The 15326-nt window shown below is 36.8% G+C and overlaps 1 long non-coding RNA gene across 1 annotated transcript in view; it reads right to left on the bottom strand.

The window, feature by feature from the left end:
- LOC104969589 (uncharacterized) overlaps window positions 1-8530 on the bottom strand; it is a 60927-nt gene extending 52397 nt beyond the window's left edge. The window contains exon 1 of the long non-coding RNA XR_808855.4: window positions 8392-8530. This is a non-coding gene — a long non-coding RNA (uncharacterized lncRNA). The remainder of the gene's footprint in view (window positions 1-8391) is intronic.
- Window positions 8531-15326: the final 6796 nt, after the last annotated feature.

Genomic DNA, 15326 nt, shown 5'->3' with positions numbered 1-15326 from the left:
GATTTTTAAAATAGGGTAAAAACTCCAAGAGAAAAAAAAAGAAATATGAATGACCAGTGAACAAATACAGATGCCCAGGCTCACTAATGAGGAAACACAAATTATAACAAGAAAAGAAAATTTTTTTACTATTCACATTGGCAAAAATTAAAAAGGATTGTTGATATCCAGGGTTGGCAAGGTTGTATGGAAATGAACACTGCATGTGGAATGGAGTTATATTATTGCAGCTTTTCCTGAAGGACTCTTTTGTAATATTTATGTTTATTTAATATAGAAAAATATTCTCACACGAGTATGGAGAAATATGTACAAATATATTCATCATAATATTTAACAGAGAAAAATTGAAAACAAAATTTATCAGTAGAGGAATAGTTCAGCACATTCATAAAATGGAATGCTAGAGAGAACTTAGTAAGTCTGTATATACTGACGGTGAGGGACAGGGAGGCCCAGCGTGCTGCAGTCCATGAGGTCACAAAGAGTCAGACGTGACTGGGTGACCGAACAACAACAATGTACTGATGTGGAACTATCTGTAAAATACATCTGTACACTGAAAAGAGTAGTTATTTTTACTTTACTTTTACTTTACAATATAATTGATCCCAATTACATTAAAAGAAAAAATCCCAACCTATCCACTTTTGTATGACTGTTTTATAAAAACAAGAAAGACATTGTTAATGGTAATTTTGAGAAAGCAAGGTAGACTGCGGTAGCAGGAAGGTGTTGAAAAGGTATTCTATTTTTTTCACTGTGCACATATATTTAAAAATAATGTTTCATTAAGTAATGTATTTTTAAAATAATGAATATACATTTATGCATTAATTCAAGTTGCAAAGCAATGTACATAACCATGATAGTAGTAAAATTAAAAAAAAATAATTCAGGAGTTGTGTGAAACAGAACTTTGACTTCTTCATCCATATGATATGTATTACTAGAATTTTTTTACAATAAAGATGAATTCAAGTATTACTTGTATACCTTCAAAAATTAATTCATTAAAATATATAACTTTAACACCCAAGACATATTGTTAAGTGACAAAACAAAAACAAATTGTAGAACAAAATTTACAGTAAGATTTCTCCGAAGGAAAAGGTCTGGAAGTCTATGGACCAGATACACGGAAAATGTATTTGTGTACTATTAACATAATTCTCAAAAAAGGAAAAAATAGTAAAAAGAAACTCATACTTTGTACAAATTCAGAAACTATTTCTTAGATACCTGGCTGCAGTGGGCAAAATTATAAGCATCATTTGGCCCCTGCTGCAGTAATCAGAGGGGATTCAGAGGTTATTCCAAGTTGACTGTGGACCCTGGTCACAGCTGATGGGCACAGGATTAGGCATGTGAGTCAAGCTGAGACAACTACTGGCTGATTTAGTCAGCTTTGCCTGTTATAACAAAACAATATAGTCTGGGCAGTTTAAACAATAATTTCTTTCCCTCAATTTTGGAGGCTGAGAAGTCCAAGATCCAGATGCCAGCAGATCCTGTGTCTGGTGTGAGTCCACTTCTTGGTTTGCAGATAGCCATCTCCTCATTGTATCCTCTAAAGGCTGAGAGCAGACAGAGGAGAGCTGCCTGGTGCTGCTTCTTATAAGGGCACTAATCTCATTTGAGGGCTCCACCCTCATGACCTAATTACTTCTCAAAGGCTGCATTTCTAAATACTATCACACTGGGGATTAGAGTTTGGACTTAGAAATTTTTCAGGGACACAAACATCCAGTTTCTAGCACCTAATGGATAGAACTGAGAGAAAATCCATTTCTCCATGTAGCTGTACCTGTATGTAACTTCCTGCAAGTCTTGGAGCTGCAGGTATCATTCATCATTTCTCAATCTGTGACTGAGGAGCAGAGGAGGCTGCTTGGCAGAGAAAGAAGCACGAATCAAGTGGCATAGATATGCTGAAATGAGACTTCTGGGAAAGAAGAGGACTTCCTAGATTTTCCCAAATCTTGGCAATCTTGGTTTCCAAAGTTCCTGGTCTTCCACTGCATTTCTCCTCTTGGGTTGAGGTCTTCTCTAACTTGTAAATTTCCCCTTTTGCTGCTCTTTGCAACCAGAGGAAGGCAATGTCATCATTTCCCTGTCTGATCATTTATATTCCAGTAAATTGCATCTGTTAGATTTTATGGTCCTTATGTTGTATCTATCCTATATAGATATAATCTGCTGTTTGATATTATTTCAAAGTTAAAATAATGGAAACAGATATATTTAAAGTGAAAATGTCCAAGTGGAGGGCATTTTCTGACTATCATTTTTTCTTTGTGTACCAAAGTAGTAAACCATACTTAAAATTTTATACTATGGCCTTTCTGGGAGATTACTAGAAATGCTGAAATATAAGGCAATGCCTCCCCTAAGTTCTCCTTCAGAAGTTAGTTGTTTTATGATTGAGTTCCTGGAAGTTCTCTCAATTACTCTATTTTAGACACACACAAAACATGTTTGGTAAGGATGAGTAAGTCTGAAACACTGTTAATCAATTTTGGATGCTTATAGAAATCACCTGACAAAATCAGTAAAAAAGGACATAAAGAAATTAACTATTTAGTCATTATTTTTTAAGGGGTAGAGTATGGCTTCATAATTGCTAGTATTAGATTAATTGTGGTTAAGACTTCAAAAAAATTCCCTTAAACAGGAAGTACATGATTACATTGTGGAGGATGTCACAAATTTGTTACTTATCAAAAAAAATGTAAAAGCTAATTCACAACATAGGAAGAAGTCAAAAATAAAAGATACAAAACTAAATTTATAATTTGATACAAAATTGTAAAACATTTATAAATGAAACAACGTATAAGAAAGACTGCAAATAGTCTGCAAACAAATATTAATCTGAGATTAATTCTCCTTTTGATTTTTTCATTTTTCTACAGAAAGTATGTCTTACTTTTGTAATCAGAAATTAATTATAAAGTCTTAACACAAAATTTTCTAAAATATGATTCTAAAAATTTCTGTATACCTGATAAACTGGATTAATGTGCAACTTTCATACAACTACAAATATGGTTTTATTTATGAATTTGAATTAAATATTGAAAGTTATCTGCTTTGTATTCTGTTAGATATGTCTTGTTACCATGGGAATATTCAGGTTAATAGCAATGTTACAGAAAACTTAATCCACATGTTGATTTATTTTTTAAGAAGATTGACATATAGTATTTAAAATATTTCAGCATACTTTGCTATTCTATAGAATATAAACTATCATTATTAAGATTGAGTAATTAAGATATTTTTATAAGTTATGGCTTACTAAGTGGATGCTTAATAACTTAATTGGTCAGCAATTTGTATTTTTATTTCTAATGTAATTGTATTTTTCAAAATAAATCAAATTGTTTATCTGTATTTAATTCAGATTAAGGTGATTTAAAAACTAAATAGAAAAAAAATAGTTTTCTGGATTGTTTAATTCATATTAAAGTAGTTTAAAAATTAAGTAGAACATATTTGAGGGGAAACCACACATGGTTAAAATCAAATTGTTTTTTTGAAATCGGTTTAGGGATCAAGTATATTTTGTTGTTGTCTTTGAGAGGAGGGAAAAAAGACTGAACCATGTGCTAGGTCAACCACGTGTCATGTCCTCTCTAAAATGATGGGGACAGTGTAGTGAAGCACACAGTAGGTGCTCAGTAAAGGATGGACGGTGAGCAACCTCAAATGCCTATAGGTTGTGGTGATCATCCACTCGGTTTCTTACGCCTGTGTCTTTGTTCACTGTGTCCCTTCAGCCTGGAATACCTTCTCCTTCCCCCTTGTCCCTCCTCCCAGTTACCCTCATTTCTCCAGTCCCCTAGGTCACTTCTTTATCCTCCAGGAAATCTCCTTTTCAAGGTTCCCTCCTCTAAAACACTGAGCTTAATTTTTCCCTGACATTTAGGTTATGTGATACTTTTATTTATTTTCATGTGATACTTTTAATACAGAGATTTCAAAGCCCCAGGGGACTGTGGGCATGGGGGAACACACTATAAAATCTTGGTCCCGTTATGCCTGGAAGTGTCAAGAGAGGATCTCCCATGGGCTCTCGGTACCTGACCTTTCCATGGGGCTGTTCTTCATTTGGAGGCAGTCACTCAGATGCAGCTGTTTTGACTTCAGTCTTTGAAAGAGTCCCTCGGGTGCAACACGTTCCGAAGCAGGGACATTTTGATGAGATGTTTGGATGAAACCCTATCTCAGTTTTTTCTGTTTAACAGTTTGTATTACTAGGTGATGATAAAAATAAACCACTTCACCCTATCCTTGGGAAAACTCATCCAATTATTCTCCTCTACGACAGGGGGTAGTCTATGATGGAGGGAGGCCAGAGATGAAAGGAGAACGGACCTGGAATCCCGGCAGAAACACGGTCATACAGTCTTGTTTCCTGTACTCGCTCATCTCGGAAAAGACCATCAATCATTCTAAGCATTGCATCTGCTCATCTCTGAGAATTCCCTTGCATCTTGAATGAGCTACATAAAATGTTCACATCTCTCCCTTAAAGTTAAAGACAGCAGGGAGGAGACTATTTGGTCCACATAGTTGGTCCTCATTCTTAGCACTGGATGGCACAATAATGCTCAATTAAATTTCTGACATTTCTGTCAGTAATACTAATAAAGCATGATTGCTATTATAAAAATTTATTACGAATAATAAATTTGTACTATAATTTCTTTAGAAGTTAACCCAACTCTATCAAATTATAGGGAAATTTTTTTTCATTTATACAAATAATATAAATCCATAAACATTCAAATTATATTTAATGAAGTGGAAAACGTAAATCTCTTATAATCTCAGTGAGCCTCAAAGCAGAGTAAGGTTTAGGGATATTATACACACTGCCTGGGAAAAAAAACAACAAACAGCAAAACCATGATTTCATAGCTCTCATGGGGTCAGCCAGAATGTGCACCACATCAAAGCAACTTAAGCTGTATCAATATATCCAGCTTCATGAACAGTCCCCTTGAAGATTCTGGGCTCTTCTCTTGCTTCACTGTGCCCGCTCCCCTACTCCTCTGCCCTCTGTCATTGTCCTTGGCTTCTGAAGTTAACAGAGGATGTTTCACCTCAGGATGGCTGGTGTCCCAGGTGAGAACAATGATGTCCATGTTGGGATGCTAGCTTTCAGGTCTGACTCCATCAGTCTCAAGGGGCAGTGCTGAGTTCCCTCTCCCAGACTCTAGGTCACCGTTGGCCACTCAAAGGAAGCACTGTGCTGCGATGAACATTGGGGTACACGTGTCTCTTTCAATTCTGGTTTCCTCCGTGTCTAGGTTCAATACAGGATACAGGATGCTTGGGGCTGGTGCACTGGGATGACCCAGAGGGATGGTACGGGGAGGGAGGTGGAAAAGGGGTTCAGGATGGGGAACACATGTACACCCGTGGCAGATTCATGTCGATGTATGGCGACGGAGGAGCCTGGTGGGCCGCGGTCCATGGGGTCACTAAGAGTCGGACATGACTGAACGACTTCACTTTCACTTTTCACTTTCATGCATTGGAGGAGGAAACGGCAACCCACTCCAGTGTTCTTGCCTGGAGAATCCCAGGGACGGAGGAGCCTGGTGGGCCGCGGTCCATGGGGTCACTAAGAGTCGGACATGACTGAACGACTTCACTTTCACTTTTCACTTTCATGCATTGGAGGAGGAAACGGCAACCCACTCCAGTGTTCTTGCCTGGAGAATCCCAGGGACGGGGGAGCCTGGTGGGCTGCCGTCTATGGGGTCGCACAGAGTCGGACCTGACTGAAGCAACTTAGCAGCAGCATGGCAAAACCAATACAATATTGTAAAGTAATTAGCCTCCAATTAAAACAAATAAATTTAAATTAAAAAAAAATGAAGCACTTTGTGTGCCCCCCACTCCTTCTTCCTTCACTACTTTTACTTGACTCATAGAGCCCTTTAGAAAAACAACTTCTTTAGCTTCTGACTGTTGTTGCTTTTTCCTTAAGACTTCGAAAGAGTGCAGATAATCATTACAGTGAGAGATTGGCTCTGGAGCACACTGCCTGGGCTCTCCTCCTGACTATGCCACTGCGAGCTGCATGGTCTTAGTTAACTTCATTAAACTCTCAGTGCTTCTGTTTCCTCATCTGCAAAATGGAAATAGGAGCTACAATGCCTATTCCAGACCACAGAGTCATCTCAGTAAGCTAGTTGTTGGGATGGGCTCTTGTGAAAAATGAACCAATTAAGACCACACAGAGTCCCTAGAACAGTGTCCAGACATGGGCTAAGACTTAGTAAATGTGACTTATTATTTAAAAAGGAAAAAAAAAAAAAAGCTAATGGCCAGGGACAAGACTCCAGGCCACCCCAGTTCTCTCTGTCCCAGTCATTGTGCGGCTACACACAACACATGGCCCTTAAAGGCCACCTTATGTCACAAGACAATAGGCCAGACCCAGATTTTGTGTTTTCCTCTGCTCAACCAGAACCATCCTGCTACGTTATTCAGTTTCTTTTAACACCTCCCCTGCTGAAAGCACGATCTATCTTCCCCATCCATGTTTCCCCAGCACCACAGCAGCAATGGACACACAGCAGTGTTGATAAGTGGATGAATGAATAGACGGACGGATGGTGGTGCTAGTGTTTATATTGAAGACATAAATGCTGCCTCAAATACTTTCATCCAAGACTGCTCAGTTCCTCAAGTATATTTAAATGAATCTCATTTTATGAAGATTATACTGAATCTAGAATAGAATTAAAATGAAACATACAAGAGAACTTTCTTTCAAATGGGAAACTGGAAGTAAAAATATAAGGGAGATAAAGAATAAAAATGCACATGTTTTCCCCAGAAAGACTGAGCACCAAATGAATACTTTTTCTGCTATAGGGTTTTGTTTCAGCGTCATTATCCCACCATTTAGAGGATATGATGACTTATGGTCTTAAAATGAAACAGTATATCATTTAAGCCTTATTTTCATGAAGATATTTTCTTCTAATTAAATTCAGTACCATCCAGTAGAAGATGAGCTTATTCAACACGATACATCGAAATGCTTTTCCATGTAATAGAGAGCTCAGATAAAGGGTTCATGTTTTACTGTGAATCAAGGGAAAACACACTCTTGTTTATAGGCTTTCTATGGGCAAGCATTTTCTCTTAAATGAACAGTTTGAGCCTTATTTCATCACTGGAAAAGAAGCCTAAAACTGATTCATTTACCATGGCTCATGATGAAACATAATCCGAGGGATGAAAACAGTTTCCCTGAAAAAGATAGTGACCACCATTCTTTTAATTAGTGGTACTGAAACTCACAAAACAAAGTAGGCCATTCAAAAAACAACAAAAATGAAAACAAAAAACCCTTAGACACACCTAAATTATTGATGGGAGGCCTCACCATGTTCTAGGAGTCTCTGTAATTTATGCAGCCAATGTTGAGGAAACCCCTGGATTGTGTCGAGTACAAGCTAAGCCCTGGAAACATAAGGATGAGGGAGAGAACACACAGGTGCTACTTTCAAGCGAATCACAGGCTAATAATTTTGGCACTTTTCTTCCCGAAATGTGATCCAATAAGAAGCCTAAAGGGAAACACCTGTATGCATATATACACGCAGTGCTTTTTATTCACTACGGAAACGTATTTGTCGGCTGTTGATTTAGTCAAAAGTAATGTAGCGAGAAAAACTGCATACATAATTTATAATTTCTCTCCAGAAAGCTTCTATCCTGAATTCATATCTGTGAGTGACAAACTCTACAAATAGTGATGGAGTAGTGGTAAGAGTAGAAATCATCCAAAACAACAGTTAGCCAGAGCGAAGCAAATCTTACTAACCAAAGTCATCCGTAAGTGTTCAAAGCTTTTAGAAATTCATCTCAGTTTTAAGACGATTAAGACATGGAGAGGGAACTATATATGTAAAAACATACAGAAGAAAGATTCAAAGTTAACAAAAATCACATCTTGTGCCCAGATCTTAGTTTCTAATAACATTCTCCAATAAAAAGAACCAGAGCTCTTTGGAGAGATGGCTGATTCTAACATTGGGGCTGGAAACACACAAGATGAGCTTGGAGCAGACTGCAGTGACAGAAAGTAAGGAAGTGTTCCCAAAACAAAATGATGGGGCATGTCAAAGGGACACAGAGGCTAACGCGAAGGCACTGGCAATGGCCAAAACTGGAACAACTCGAGCATCAGAATAGATAACAAAGTCCTGGGCTATAACCCAAAGTACAAAGTAAATAGCCACAAGTCCCTATGAAATAAGTAAATAAATGGAGGAAAAGAGACAAACATCTCATATAGAAGAATTTCAAATAATTTGTGTGCATACTTCCTACTTAAATGGCCTAAGGGTAACTCCTTACCTTGTCAAGTGTGGGCTTTGCATGGTGACTTCCTTCTAAAGGATACCGTATGGAAAGAGGGGAAAATATAACTTCACAGTGGAGAAATCTGGCAGACACCACTTTGGTCAGGAATCTGGCAAATACTAGCCTTGTGATGCAGATCCACGTCAACAGTGATAAACCATGTGAACAGTATGTACCCTTGTTCTGAAGTTATGAGGGTGGTACTTTCCCTTTGTGGTCTTCCTCACAAGAAAACCATAACCTCATTTTAATCATGAGAAAAACATCAGACAAACCCCAATTGAGGAACAGTTAACAAAACACCTGACCTGTATTCTTCAAAACCATCAACGTCTTCAAAAACAAAGGAAATCTGAGAAACTGCCGCAGCCAAGAGGAGCACAAAAGGACACTCTGCCTCAGTGTAACATGGAAAGCTGTGTGGGATCCTGCAACAGCGAAAGGACATTAGGTGAAAACTAAGGAAATCTGAACAGAGTAGGGACTTTAGGTAATAATAAGGTTCCAAGGTTTGCTTTCTTCAGTTTAATTGTTCTGCAGTTTGTGGGTCGTCTGCTTGGTGGCTCTATAGTTAGTAAATGAATATTCTAATGAGTTACTAAATGAATATTCATTAGAAGGACTGATGCTGAAGCTGAAGCTCCAATACTTTGGCCACCTGATGCTGACTCATTAGAAAGGACCCTGATGCTGGGAAAGATTTAAGGCAGGAAGAGAAAGGGACAACAGAGAATGAGATTGTTGGATGGCCTCAAAACTCAATGGACATGAGTTTGAGCAAGCTCCGGGAGATGGTGATGGGCAGGGGTGATGTGATGGACAGATGGTGATGGACAAGCCTGGGGTGCTACAGTCCATGGGGTCACAAAAAGTCAGACATGACTGAGTGACTGAACAACAACAACAAACATTTACTTTCAAGTTCTGACAAATGTACCACAGTGAAGCAAGATATTAAAGGAGGAAGCTGAGTACAGGGTATATGGGAACTCTCTGTCTTATCTTTGAAGCTTTTATATGAATCTGAAACTATTCTAAAATTCAATATTTACTTTAAAATAAACAAAAATCAAATATATAATGTCAGTAAAGAGTTGACACAATGATTTTCAATGAACAGTAATAGATCCACAAGTGTTAGAAAAATAATAAAAACTAACATTGTCCTTTATTTACCATGTCATTCCTGGATTGTGTAATGTGCTTCAATTTAGCATATGTCTCAAATACTTTGAAAACTAAGTGATAATACAGAATTCTAATACAGTGACTTATATCTTTATATCTAAGCCTGCCCCCAATTTTTCTGGTTCCCCTTACTTCCCGATTTAAGGGACTTCAGTCATTTTGATGTTTTTTAGTCATATAACTGCTAAAGCTATTGAATACTTTTATCTAAAATTCACTCTCATAGTATGAATAATTTTCTCTGATTATTATATTTTTCCCTTTTTCTCACGTGATTAACTGCTACACTGTGGTGTTGAAAGAACGTTGGAGGTCAAAACTGCTCTATCAAGTGTGGAAGGAAATCTGGAAGGAAGGGGGCATTTGTATACGTATGGCTGGTTCATTTTGCTGTAGAGCAGAAACCAATACAACATTGTAAAAAACTATACTCCAATAAAAATTAATTTTCAAAAAGTGTGGCCACATTTTATAAAAACTTGAAATAGTGAAAAGTAAGCATGTTAAGGAGGTCCCAATTCGTGTGCAAAACTTGAAATGAAGCCAATTCCTCAAATTAGAAACTGATGAGGAATCATAATTTGCAAGTTGATGAATCAAATGCATTTTAAACTGTGTTCACACTGCTACCACGTGGTGGCGCCACATCCGCTGGTGTGAAGACGGCAAACCCTGAATCCGCCTTGAATCGGCTTTCTCATAATACGACTACCTCAGGAACACGGCCTACAATCTAATTCTGTCCTTCATTTTATAAATGAGATAACTGGAGTCCAGAAAGGGAAATTATTCCCCCAAGTTCACACAGCCATCTACTAGAGTTGGGAACAGAATAGAAGGATGTACTTTGCATTATTTGGTTCTGTGCCACGTATACATGCATTCACCTGTAGATTAATTTCTACAATGACAAAATTTTGTGGGCAAAATGTACTTCTTAGTGTCACTATAAAGTTCATGCATATAGACACATGTCCAAAATATATTTACTAAAATCTTGACTAAGTATCATTATCCTTCTTTAGCTTTCTGGAGTTTTCTACACTCTGGCTTTTTCTTAGCAAAGATTTTGCTAATGCAAGGCAATTTAGGAGCCACTAAAAGAATGAATTAAAACTATACAAACTGACTTGGAGTGATTTTCAAAAATATATTATCAGGTGAAAATATAGAAATATTTAAAAATCATATTAGCTTAGTGTTAGTTGCTCAGTTCTGTCTGACTCTTGTGTAACTCCATGGACTGTAATTTGCCCAGGCTCCTCTGTTCATGGAATTTCCCAGGCAAGAATACTGGAGCGTGTTGCTATTCCTTTCTCCAGGGATCTTCCCGACCCAGGGATTGAATCCTACTTTTATAAACCAAATAATGATAAAATTAAAATACCTCATGTGGTATGTATATAAATGTACATGTCTGTAAATTATGTCATATAGAATTGTCTGAATATAATGAAAAACATGGATGTTACAGAAAGTCTTTAATATGAACTATTTTTCCAGGGAAAGGAGATTCATGTGAGGAGAAAGTAGAAGAAAATGGAGAGAAAGACAAAAACAGGAAAAAAATTATGCACAAAATTCCTACATATGGTCACATTTATGCATTTATATACAGTTTTATTTATGTGAAAATATGTATAAATGTATACATTCAAGTATTTTGCTTTAGAATAAAGGTTACTTTAAATAAGGACAAAAGAAAAATGAAAATCTAGAAAAACTATTTGTGATAAAAATGATAGCTAAAATAGTTAATATCCCAAAAATAACATAAAAAAACCTCCTAGAAAGCAATGAAAAATAAAACAACAATGGCCTAATAGTAAAGTTAATAACCTAATAGCTAAGACCACAAGAAGGCTATTTACATAAACGAAAAATACAAATGCTTTTACATAAATATGCTTATTCCCATTTGTAATCAGGGAAATGCAAATGAAAACCACAATGAAATTCCATTTTGAATTCATCATATTGGCAAAAAATTAATACATCCTAATGCCACATTCTGGCAAGGATGGAAAACAATGGGAACTCTTCTACCCTGCTGATGGGAGTATAAATTGGGGCAATTACTTCCAAAGCAATTTGGCAACGTGCAGTAAAGTTGAAGATGCCAAATCCCATGGCAGATCCACTCCCAGGCCTGAGTATTCCATTACAGAGACATTTATAAGATGCAGAGACATTTACAAGAATGGTCATAGCAGCACTGTCTTAAAGAGCAACAACTGGAGAAAAAACTAAATGAACATCAACAGTAAAATAAATACATTGTGATGTGTTTATTCAATGGAATACTGAGCACTAAGACGAATGAATTTGAGCTATATAGATATCATGAATGCATTCTTATAAAGTTGAGGGTTAAAAACCATCACTGAAGAAAACATGCAGATAATACTGTATGAAATTTAAAAACATGCAAACTAATTACATACACATACATGTAGTTAGGGAGCACATATGTGAGTTATAAGGCATAAAAAGTACTAAATTCAGGGCAGCAAATGCTTCTGAAAAGAAGAAATGAGGAAATTCAACTACAGAAAGGCACACTACAGAAAGTGTTCTTCACTCTGATTGACAATGTTTTAAAGCCCAATGGGGTGTGCTTATTTTTTATTGTTATCATTATATTTGCATTTCTTATGTGTATGTGTATTTTAGTAATAATTTTCCTATTACTTATTAATAGTATTTTATATTATTTTTAAGAAGATACTCAACTCCCTCATAAGAAGATTACTTATTAAGATGACAGTGAGAAACTATTTTTCACTTATCACAATAGTAAAGAAAAGTATTTTGTTAATAAATTGCTCTGGGAAGGGTACAAGGGCACTACTACTTTCAGGAGTTGTTGGGAGAATACATTTGTAGAACTTCTATCTATGAGACAATTTCATGATATTTAGCAAAATTAAGTGCATACAAGGAGATCAAATACACACAGAAGTCACTCAGTCTTGTCTGACTCTTTGCGAACCCATAGATTGTAGCCCACCAGGCTCCTCGGTCCATGGGATTTTCCAGGCATGAATACTGGAGTGGGTTGCCGTTTCAACCATGAATATTCATTGGAAGGACTGATGCTGAAGCTGAAGCTCCAACACTTTGGCCACCTAATGCGAAGAGCCAACTCATTAGAAAAAACCCTGATGCTGGGAAAGACAGAAGGTAAAAGGAGAAGTGGGCAGCAGAGGATGAGATGGTTAGATAGCATCACCAACTCAATGGATATGAACTTGTACAAACTCCAGGAGACAATGGACAGGATAGCCTGGCATGCTGCAGTCCATGGGGTTGCACGGAGTTGGACAAGATACCATTTGAGCTAGCCTATTCATTTTAGAAATGTACTCTTTACTTACTCCTGGAAGAGTACACAAGGAGAAATATATTTGCCTCACTGTGATAGCAAATGTCTAGGAACAAGCCAAACAACTTTCAGAAGAGGCTGGTTAGAAAAAAAAAAAAAAGATTCATCTAAACAAAGGATATTACGCAGAAGATGAAAAGAATGAGGAACAGCTGTATACACTGATACAGAGTGGTGCCTCGGATAGAGTTATGGGGGGTGGGGGTGGGTAAAGAACACCTCTCTGGTAATCAACATTTTGGTAACCCTGGTGTCTCTACTACTTGGAGCTGAGGCTTGGAGACAGACAGGAGGGATGGATTTTTTTTTTCTTCAATATCTCCATTTGTGTTTTGAATGTTGAATCTTACCTGTGTATTACCATCAAAGAAACTTCAAAAGGTTCAGAAGCACAGAATTTTTTAAAAAAGATTAAACATGAAAATAAAAAAAAGAGGCACTACTCATCCGCTTCATTTCAAAGGCAGCACGGCACTCAACATTTAATACTATAATGAAGCTGCATCAGATGTTATATCCAAGGCCTAAGACTTCAATTAACTTAGAGTAAATAAGTAACCAAAGGAGGAAAGTTTCCTTAAAAAATGGTACTGGTTGGCAAGCCCCAGGCCCAAGGGAGGAGTCCCTAAGTAAAAGTACAGACTTTCAACTTGCTCTCAGAAGAGGGTAGGGACTATAATGATTTAAACATAAACTTTAGCAATTTGAGTGAGATCCTGCTATCAGAATTTTGTTGTTCAGTCTCTATATTGTGACCGACTCTCTGTGACCCTGTGAACTGCAGCATGCCAGGCTTCCCTGTCCTCCACTATCTCCCAAAGTTTGCTCAAACTCATGCCCATTGGGTCGGTGATGCCATCCAACCATCTCATCCTCTGTCACCCCCTTCTCCTCCTGCCCTCAGTCTTTCCCAGCATCAGGATCTTTTTCAGCGAATCTGCTCTTTGCATCAAGCGAACAAAGTATTGGAGCTTCAGCTTCAGCATCAGAATTTTAAAGCCAATTAATTAAGCTAAATACCTGCTTGCTGTAAAAAGATGGAAAATCAACTTTCAAATAAGCAAAACTATACCATGATTCAATGAATTAAAAAGAAGTAAAAAATGAGGAATATATTCAGGTATTTTTAAATTTTTAATATCCATTTTTATACAATTTTAAAGGTTACTTTTCCATTTATGTAAAAGTATATGTGAGTGTGAAAATTGCTCAGTTGTGTCCGACTCTTTGGGACCCCATAGACTATACAGTCCATGGAATTCTTCAGGCCAGAATACTGGAGTGGGTAGCCTTTCCCTTCTCCAGGGGATCTTCCCAAACCAGGGATTAAACCCAGGTCTACCACATTGCAGGCAGATTCTTTACCAGCTGTGCCATATTAAAAAATATTGGTATCTTCCCTGTATTGTACAATATGTCCCTGAGCCTATCTTACACCCAACGCTTTGTACCTCCCACTCTCCTACCCTTATATTGTCCCTGCAACCACTGGAAAACACTAGCTTGCTCTCTGTGAGTCTCCTTTTTTTATATTATATTCACTACTTTGTTGCATTTTTTAGATTCCACCCATACATGGTATCACATAGTATTTGTCTTTTTCTCTCTGACATATTTCACTCAGTATAATGCCCTCCAAGTCCATCCATGTAGCTGCAAATGGCAAAATTTCTTTCCTTTTTTATGCCTGAGTAGTATTCCACTATATATATTTCCTTTATTCATTCACTTGTTGATGAACAGTTAGGTTGGTTCCATGTCTTGGCAATTGTAAATAATGCTGCAATGAACACTGGGGTGTATGTATCTTTTTAAATTAGTTTTTTTAGAATTTTCAGCTATATGCACAGGACTGGAATTGCCAGGTTATATGGTAGTTCTATTTTTATTATTTTTTATTTCTTCTTATAGTTCTTGTTCATTTTTAAAGATGATTCTTCACAAGAATATTTTTCACTTTAAATGAATCGTAGCTTTAAGATAAAAAGTTTTAGAAATACATGCATTAAGAAATAGAAAAAAAATAATAGAAATATTGAGTAAATCTAAAAATTGATTATTTGGAAACAATAAAACAGAGATTTAGTTAATACAACTAAGATAAGGGGAGAAATACACCATTAGGAAAGAAAATGGGAAACCAACTCAATTATAATGAATTGTTTTGCTCAGCTGTATGAAAAATAACTTGAAAATCTCTGAGAGATAGAGAAATGTATAGGAAAATATAAATTATCAAAACTAACCACAGAAGAGGTAGAAAATGTAAATAAAAACAGAAAAAAAATCGCAAAAAGAGCCATCTTTTTCTCACTCTCCTCCTCCCAAAATGTACAAGGTCCAGCTATTTCATCAG

This window comes from Bos taurus, chromosome 9, assembly GCF_002263795.3.
Source record: "Bos taurus isolate L1 Dominette 01449 registration number 42190680 breed Hereford chromosome 9, ARS-UCD2.0, whole genome shotgun sequence".
Taxonomy (NCBI): domain Eukaryota; kingdom Metazoa; phylum Chordata; class Mammalia; order Artiodactyla; family Bovidae; genus Bos; species Bos taurus.
Note: the sequence above shows the minus strand (reverse complement) of the source record. Positions and strands in the feature narration are given on the sequence as shown.